Source organism: Tamandua tetradactyla, chromosome 8 (assembly GCF_023851605.1).
Source record: "Tamandua tetradactyla isolate mTamTet1 chromosome 8, mTamTet1.pri, whole genome shotgun sequence".
Taxonomy (NCBI): domain Eukaryota; kingdom Metazoa; phylum Chordata; class Mammalia; order Pilosa; family Myrmecophagidae; genus Tamandua; species Tamandua tetradactyla.
Window position 1 is genome coordinate 37,631,213 of NC_135334.1, and position 9,920 is coordinate 37,641,132.

General features: G+C 37.5%; 1 pseudogene; it reads left to right on the top strand.

Moving 5' to 3' along the window:
* The first annotated feature begins 8,542 nt into the window (after positions 1-8,542).
* LOC143645063 (magnesium transporter NIPA2 pseudogene) lies at positions 8,543-9,616 on the top strand (annotated as a pseudogene).
* The last annotated feature ends 304 nt before the right edge of the window (positions 9,617-9,920 follow it).

The window sequence follows — 9,920 nt, forward strand, 5'->3', positions numbered from 1 at the left end:
AGAAAGGGAAACCAACTTCATGACAAAATATTTGTCAACTGTGGCTAAAGGAAGAAATATTAAATCTGAGCCATGCTGTGTTTCAGCACACTCATTCCACTCCCAGAAGTAGCACTAAAGAAAAAAGTTTGACAAAATACTTAGAGTGTTCATGAATTTGTAATGACATGGACCAAAGAGGCAAATAGGAAACTCAAAAACTATATAACAATCAGGCAAACCCCTTAAAATTAAATGTCCCTGCATATTACTGAAAGATCTGAGTAGAATAGGCAATGATAAGTAGGACTTGCCAGCTTCCAAGGCACTGCCCGTAGTAAGACACACAAAGATTGCACTGCATGGAGTGACATCTACTAGGAACTCAGAAGAAAGAGCAGATGTCATGTCTTCATTCAGCCTCAACCTAATACTTCTTCTCCACTCATGTCCCTTCAGACTACATAACAGTGTCTTCAAAGTAGCATTCAGCCCTTGCTGCTGTGGCTCAGAAGGGGCATGATAAATTGATCACTGCTCAGATGGGGAGTATGTGAGGAAATTTTACCTATAATCTTATCAGAGCAAGCAGATGGTTTACAGTCGGAACAGCCAGATTAGGCACAGGCAAGATGAAAATGAATAGGGTGACAATTATATATATGAACCATGAAACGAAACAATAAATCACAATAAAATAGCAGGCAAAGTAAGAACGAATGACCGATCTGGAGTAAAGATAACTCAAGCCAGAGAATGTACTCCTATCCACCACACTGTGCTCTAATCAATCAGTTTTATAATCTTTAGTTTTAAAAAATGATGCAAAAAATTACAATAGGGAAAGTGCACAATTTAAAAGTCTGATTAAAATAATTGGAGTAATAATGAGTCATTTTTAATGCTTTGTGCAAATTTTTTAATGTTTTCCTCTTTGTGGATAACCGTGTTATTTCAAAATTCTCAAGACCTTCAAAATTTAACCTTAGCCAATAGTAATTGCTTGTTATATAATTAAGATACAATTTGGGAGCTAATAAAATGATCCAACACTAAAATAGACAGATGCACCATTATGAAGGACATACATTCCTATATTCTGAAGATGTGTACATATACTAATCAATTTGATTCAATCCTGGTAAAATAAAATGAGTGATTTCAAAATTCATTTGAATTTATCCTTTTGCATGTGACAACCGAATGGTACCATTTTTCCACTGAGGGTTTTAACATTAGATACACTGACACGAGGAGAAAAAGCTGCTGTGACACTTTATCAGTCAACTACTCTTTATTAAGCTTTCAGTAAATGAAAAGGACTCTACTGCACTAATTTCACCCATGCCTTCAAATCCTGAAACAAGAATGGGCTCTTTACAGTAGTATTGACTATACTGACTTTATTTAGGATTATTATGTAAAGGATGGAAAAAATTTACCTTTTGAAAACTTTTATATTGTTTTGAAAAGGCTTCATGTTTACATGTAGAATTAAATAGTCTTGTCAAAATTTATATTTATTGATGCTTCTCAAATAATTATGAACTCCCTTGATTGGACAGTGGAACATACAGCTTTTAGTAGACAATTAATGTATACTTAATTCTGTGTTGTGTTAGAAATGTATTAAAGTTATATTGTGTAATCATATAAATATAGTTCCATTGAATAAAGCTTTAGACCTCAGCTTCAACACTAAAACTACATGAACATTATATAAAGCATTTGCATTTTGGTTTGCTTTTGTTTTATTTTGAAAAGCTCACAAATTATTCATAATATGTTTTTGAAATTTGAAGATAGCAATGCATATAAAAACAAAAACACTTGTCTAAATCAACATCTGTCCTGTAGGTAAAATTGGAAATGTAATTTCACACTCAGTTAGGATGGTCCAATACGCTGCTCATATCCTCAGGATGAAAACACAGTAGCAATTTTAAATATTTATATATGTTCTTATACAAATCAGTGCAAATTGTCTTTTCCAGGCTTGATGCTTAAAAACGGAAAGCTTAATCCTGGTGTAACCTACCTTAAACATGCAATGATCAAAAGCATTCCCAAGATATCCTAAATCTAAAAAGATACATGAGAGTATTTCCAAAGTGAACATTTTGAAAAAAATCAAAGAGTCTGAAAGGGAAGAGAAAATATGAACGTTAAAAAGTATAAAATTGGAGTCATAAACGGGAGAGAATAGAACCAAGAATCAAGGACACTTGAAGGAAATAAGAGTAAAATGAATGCAGTCTTGATTAATCAAGAAAGGGCTAAATTAATTACATAACTACATGGCAAAATTAGCCATCCAGGGCTTAGTTTAAGGGTTAGCAATTATGTGATGCATGAATTCAGGACTCTTAAAGAATTAGGATTGATACAAGCAATCTCAATCTTGTCTTTCACTGCCTCCTGCCCTGCCCCCACCCAGGTCACACAAATACACAAATCCAGTGCAAGAACTATATGGAATTCCTTGCATTTCACTACAAGAACCGGTGTGCCATGCCTTTATGCATGTTTTGTCCTCTCAGTTGAAAGTTCTTTCACCGGTCTGCAAGGCAAACTGTTGCTCAATCTTCATGATTCTGTGGAAAAGTCTTTCCTACTTGGTAAAGTCTTTCCTAACATTACCTACTTTTGAAGGTGAAATGATACTTTCCTCTTTATGTTTCCCACTGTAAACTGTAACTTTTTATAGTATTCATTATACCACGTATATAATTATTTCTACTCACCCCATCTCTGAATTCTTGAATGTCCTACATCTTTATCATTTACCTTCACATCCCAGGTGACTGGGACATTGGTTGGCACTGAATAAATGATAAGAGAATAAATTAGTTTATTTACTTAAAATCTGTGGTGATTCTTTATTGGCTAATAAATAGGAAAATACCCCTGTTAACCATCAGATCTCTAAACAAATTTCTTTTACTTATTGCTGGGGATTGAATCACGCTCCCCACGAAGAAATGTTCAAATCCCAACTCCTGTGAGTGTTAATCCATTTGTAAATAAAGACCCTTGAAGATGCTGTTATTAGTTAAGTTGTGGGCTCATTTGTGAATAGAATCTTCAGAGGCCCTATGTGGATGAGGCCAAGCTGAATGAGCACGGGCCTTAATCCATACATACTGGAGTCTTTATAAACCAAGGAAATTTGGACATAGTCAGAAGTCAGAAATCAGAAAAAGCCAAAAGTCAGGAATGGCTAGAAGTCACTAGAAGATGGAAATCAGAGGTGTAGACACAAGGAGAGAGACCAGGTGATGGAGAATTATCAGAACTCTACAGACCCTGGGAGAAAGGCAGCCCAACCAATATCTTGAAGTTGGACTCTAGCTTCCAAAACTGTGAGATACCCATTATGTGGTATTTGTCATAGCAGCTCTATAACACTAAGACATAAATCTTGATAAGTAACTGATTCTGCTATTTAATACATAAGCTCAAGTTGCAGGGTGAGATAAAAATATATATTATTTTATCAGATGATGCAGCAGTTGACATAAAAAACTGGATTTAGAAAAAAATCTCAGTGATTATTTGGGGTAAAAAGTAGGCTCATAGAGCATGGACTGGAACAAAGAGAGTTGATTCCTTTGCTTCTACAATGAATATGAATGTAGAGTACGGGACAAATAATCCAAAACCACAAGGCAGGAGGCTAAGTTGACAAAGATGGCTAAGGGACACACAGGTGGAAGTCAGAAACACCATAATTTTCATTACTCTTGAAAAGTTAGCTCTCTCCTCTGGTTCTGTACATATTCAGAGTAATGCGTGTGTGCGTTTTTTTTTTTTTTTTCATCATATGGTCAATTTAATATCTGGCAAGTAATAAAAGTATTAAGGAATCTTTATGAACCCACTGTGCTTGGTACTGAGTTCTAAGCTTACTATGTGTGTGCTTTGCCTGATTTCCATTCTTATCTATGACAAGATATACTTTAATGTGCAATAACTCAGGAAACTTACTAGATCTAGAAGGAAATATATTTGTGTGACCATTATACCAACAGGTCAAGGTCACTTTAAGAAAGTGGAATTATTTGAAATAACTTGTAAGGCACTTAAAAAAGAATTATGTGGGATGGAATTCTATTTGATCATATTTTTTATGCCACTTATCAAACTGTCCTCCATTCCTTCATCCTGAATCCAGAATTCCTGAAAACAATTTCTATCAAGAGTTCAGCCAGATGCTTGTATCTAACAAATCAGTTCTCTAAGGATAGTAGGTAGGAAATTGCTCTTTATTTTAGCTTTAGTTCTAGTTCCATCTTTAGGGATTTCTAGGAGTTGAGTCATAATTTCCCCCTTATATGCGCTCAGAGACACATCTGTTCCTTATCAGTCAGAATTGCTCCCATTGAAACTGAAGGCTCAGAACAGCCAACAAAGAAAGAAGTCATTCTAAGCAAATGTAAGCATTGGCAAATTGGCAGACTTTTAACCAAAAACAAACATTATTGACCAAGTTCTCATTAAGAGACAGCTCTTGGGAGTATTTTCCTAAATCCAATATGCTCTTTGCATTACCTTTAATGAATTTTTAAAATCTTATACTTCTCACATTGTCTAAATAATAGACTGTGAGAAGTTCTATAAATGTGTGACTCTTCAGAGGTTTCAACAATGTTAGTTTTATCAATTATTTTGAATATAAATAGGCAGGGATAAAAATACCACCAGTACGAGATGACAAAGTGGGGAGTTTAGTTGAGTCTCACATGGGTTCAGTGTCTACGGTATGATATGGGCATCACATATGTGATGATGTTTAATCCTCAGAGCAATCCCAAGAGGTCATTATCACTAGGGCCATTTTGCAGAAGCTCAGTTAAATAACACCATCAGAAGTCAATGTCTTTCAATATGCATGTATATATGTACATATATACATAATTTACATAAAAATCATTCTGTTTTAAGAATTCTCTAAAAGAATGAATCTTCTTTTCTTCACTCTACTCTCTTGTGGGATTATTTCCTTTGAGTATTGAGTAGAGCTATATACCTTTATCCTTTAAACTGCATCCTTTAAACTGCTGCATAGCATGCTTTCACTAATCTCCTACAGATAAACATACAGTTTGCTTCCAACCACTGTACTACAAATTCTCATGTATATTTCTCTATGCATATATCCAATTATTTTTACAGTAAATTCCTAGAAACATAATTTAGATTTAAACACCTATTAAACTGCACTCCAGAATAGTTTTACACAATGTTAACCCATGTTCTCTCTACTGCACAAAATACTATAGTGTCACTTTTCCTGTTTAACATTTAATGTTGGGAATTATCACCTTGGTGTACGACATAATTTGCAACTGCAGGGTAAAAAAGAATTGGACAGCCAAATGCCTATAGATGACCCAGTGCTAGGAAAATAAGCTCCAGAAGAATTTCAAAAGTTTGCAAGTTAAGAGCTAATACTAATGGAAGATTCTGCAAAGGCTGTTGCATTGGCAGCATAGTTTGTGAACCTCTCCAAATCCCCACATGAAAAACAGATCAGATAGATGGTAAATCCAAACCCCATGGAGAGCATAAGCAACAAAACTAGGGCACAGTGCATCCCTACTGAACCCAAATGCCAAGCAGATTCTCAGCTAGAAGACTTGTTTATAAGAGGAGAGAGAGCAGAAAGCAACCAAGCAAAAGAATCCCCAAATAACCAACAAGTATTCACGAAAAAGTTCATCACGTCAATTTGGGAAAGGCAGCTGAAATTGGGAGGAGCTGTCCCACTCCCAGAGGTGAGTGCAGAAAGCCCATTGTGAGGAGGTCTGATGGGAAAGGAAGGCCTTTGTGAAACTTCAAAACTGACCTTTTTGGCTCCTTTCCAGGACAGGAACTCACACTGAGAAAAAACTGCTGGGAGTGGACTCAAAATTTAGCAAGAAAGAAATAATGGAGACAAAGGAAAAGAATTTTTAGTGAAAGAAGGTGGGAGGGGTAGGAGTGAAGCAGATCTCAACAATCCTCAGAACAAAAGCCTCCATATTTCTGAACACTATAAAGGCAGAATTTGTATGTTCTTTTCCAGAACAGTGCAGTAAAGTGAATATCACAATAAAGTGAGCCACATGAATTTTTTGGTATCCCAGTGCATATAAAAGTTATGTTTACACTACACTATAGTCTATTAAGTCTGTCATAGCATTATATTTTAAAAAAAACATACACAGCTGAATTTAAAAATACTTTATTGCTTAAAAATGCCCATCTTCATCTGAACCTCTGGTGAGTCATAATATATTTGCTGGTGGGGGATCTTGCCTCGATGTTGATGGTCACTGACTGATCAGGGTGGTGTTTGCTGAATACTGGGATGGCTGTGGCAATTTCTTAAAATAAGACTACATTCAAGTTTGCTGCATCAATTAACTCTTCCTTTTACAAAATATTTCTCTGTAGCATGAGATGCTGTTTGATAGCATTTTACCTACAGTACAATTATTTCAAAATTGGAGTTAATCCTCTCAAATCCCGCTGCCCCATATCAACTAAATTTATTTAATATTCTATCTTTTATTGTAATTTCAACAACGTTTGCAATATCTTCATCAGGGGTAGATTTTCATCACAAGAAACCACTTTGTTTTTTCATCCATAAGGAGCAACTCCTCATCCATTCAAGCTATATCATGAGATTGCAGCAAATCAGCCACATCATCAGGCCCCATATCTAATTCTAGTTCTCTTGCAATTTCCATTACCTTTGTAGTTACTTCCTCCACTGAAGTCTTGAGGGTTGGAATCAACTTCTTCCAAACTCCTGTCAATGTTGATATTTCGACTTCCCCTCATGAATCACCAACATTTTGAATGGCATCTAGAATGGTGGATCCTTTTCAGAAGGTTTTCCATTCACTTTGCCCATACCCAGCAGGGGAATCACTGCCTATGGCAACAATTGCCTTAGGAAATGTATTTCTTAAATGATAAGGCTTGAAAGTTGAAATGACTCCTTGATTCATGGACCACAGAAAGGACGTTGTGTTAGCGCCATGAAAATTACATTCATCTCATTGTACATCTCCATCAGAGCTCTTGGGTGACCAAGTGTGTTGTCAATGCAGTAATATTTTGAAAGTAATGGTTTTTTTTAAGCAGTAGTTCTCAACAGTGGGCTGTAAACCATGTCAGAAACAGACATACTATCATCCAGGGTTTGCTGTTCCATTTAGAGAGCACAGGAAGAGTAGATTTAGCATAAGTCTTAAGGGCGCTGTGATTTTCAGAGTGGTAAATGAGCATTGGCTTCAACTGAAAGTCACCAATTGCCTTCATAGAATTGAAGAGAGTTAGGGCCTTGCTCTGGATTAGGCTGTGGCTTCAGGGAATGTTGGCTTGTTTGATCTTCTGTATAGAACATTACAATTTTCTCCATATCAGCAATAATACTGCTTCACTTTCTTATCATTCATGTATTCACTGCAGTAGCAATTTCAATTTCCTCCAAGAAGTATTCCTTTGGATTCACAACTTGGCTAACTGTTTGGTGCAAGAGGCCTAGCTTTTGTTCTATCTTGGCTACCTATAGGGCTTCCTCACTAAGCTTAATCATCTTTAGCTTTTGATTTAAATATGATAGACTTCAGACTCTTCTTTTCACTTGAACACCTAAGAGGCCATTGTAGGGTTATTAATTGGCTTAATTTCAATACTATTGAATCTTAAGGAATAGGGAGGTCCAAGAAGAAGGAGAGAGATGGGGAATGACCAGTCAGAAGGGCAGTCAGAGCACACACTATATTTACTGGTTGAGTTTGCCCTTTTACATGGACATGGATTGTGGTGCCCCAAAACAATTACAATAGTAACATCAGCAATTCACTCACCACAAATCACCAGATCAGATATAATAATAATGAAAAAAGTTTGAAATGTTGTGAGAATTAGCAAAATGTGACTCAGAGACACAAAGTCACATGAAAAATGGTGTGATAGTCTTGCTTAGCCCAGGGCTGCCATAAGCTTACAGTTTGTAAAAAAAAATGCATTATCTGTGAAGTGCAATAAAGCAAGATGCCATATATCAAAGTATGTCTGTAAAAAACCCCAACAGGAGCGTGGTCCTCCTGGGTGGATCCCAGGGGCAGCGGCTAGCCCTGGCCGGTTCCTCTCTGGCTCCCCCTGGAGGAGCCCATGTGCACAGCTGCAGCCTTGGATGCTGGCACCTCTGACAGACAGTGACAAGGGTGGTGGCTGAGCCAGCACAGGTGGAGCGGCCCTGGTGGCCTACCGGGGGTGGGGGTGGATGGTGAGTTGTGATGACCCAGCTGGATCGAGGAGGGGTAGCTGCATGGCCGGACTGCTGACCTGGTGCTCCCATCTGCGACTGACTTTCAATTACAGGGAATGGGAGCAGAGCATTATGAGTTCTGAGAATAGCAGAAGAACTCATACTTTTCAGAGTATTCACGCCATTGTCCTGTTTTCAAACTATTTAAGCCTGCATTGTTCTCCCTTCAGTACCAGCAGCTTCTCTCTTCTGTGAACAATGTAATTCACAGGAACTTCTTAAGTAGGAAATGAAATGATTCAGGGGTGTGAAAAATATGACTTTTATATTGGTCTGGTATTGGTTATGAGTTTCAGCATTTTCACCGGAGGGAGTTTCATCTTGAAAAAAAAACGGCCTCAGAAAAACCTCCAGGAGAGCAGGTCAAGGCGGTCATGCATGTCTTAAGGAATGGGTGTGGTCGGCTCCCCTGCCATGGGTGGGAGCTGGGAACGTGGCCAACTTTGCTGCGTACGCGTTTGCTCCCGCCACATTGGTGTCTCCATTGGGAGCGCTCAGTGTTTTAGTGAGGGCCATTCTTTCTTCAGCCGTCTAAATGAAAGACTTAATTTTCATGGGAAAATTGGATGTTTGGTAGGTATTCTAGGGTCTATAGTTATTCATGCTCCAAAAGAAGAGGAAATAGAGAACGTAAACGAAATGTCTCACCAGCTAGGTGATCTAGGTTTTGTGGTCTTTGCAATGCTTGTAGTCACTGTGCCCTTGATAATAATTTTCATAGAGGGACCTCGTCACAGACGGACGAACGCTCTTGTGAATATAACAATCTGCTCTGATCGAGCATTTTCGGTCTTCTGAATCAAAGGTCTGGGCATCGCTATTAATAAACTGCTTGCTGGAAAGCCTGTGCTGCGACACCCCCTGCCTGGGGTCTGCTGCTGAGCCAGGGAGTGCGGTGAGCACACCCATCAGTTATCTGAATAGAGCCCTGGACGTATGCGACACTTCCATCGTGACGCCGATGTAGCACGTGTTCTTCACAACATCAGTCTAACCTGCTCAGCTATTCTTTTTAAGGAGTGGCAAGATGTGCCTCTTGATGATGTCACTGGTACTTTGAGGGGCTCCCTTACCACCATTGGGGGATATTTTAATTCCATACTTTTTTAAAGATCTCAGTTTTTGTCTAGCAAGTCTGCCTTTGTCTTTTCGAAATGACAAGAAATCAATGAAGGGCAACCTTTCTACTATGTATGAAATTCTTAATAATAACGAAGAAGGCTTAACCTGTGGAACTGATCAGTGCACTGGTGAAATATCTCCTAAAGAAATGGAAATCTGACAACTTTTTTAATAAGAAAAAATTAAAAATTTACTTTATAGTTCTGCTGTAAAGTGAGTTTGAATACTACAATGTGTCTGAAAAGCCTTGTTCTCAAATAAGTTTCTCTAAAGACAATCTTTTTTAAAGGTTTCACTAATTGAGATCAAGATATTGCTTTCCTTACATTTAAATGATGGTAGTTAACTAAAATGAACTCAGTAGGTGGCCGATTTCTATTTCTATTAACACTGTGCTATTTTAGAGGTGTTTTAAAATTTGAGTTCTTTACTCAAAACTGAATGCACTAATGACAATTATAAATCTATAAAAATGCTTTATGTTTTCATT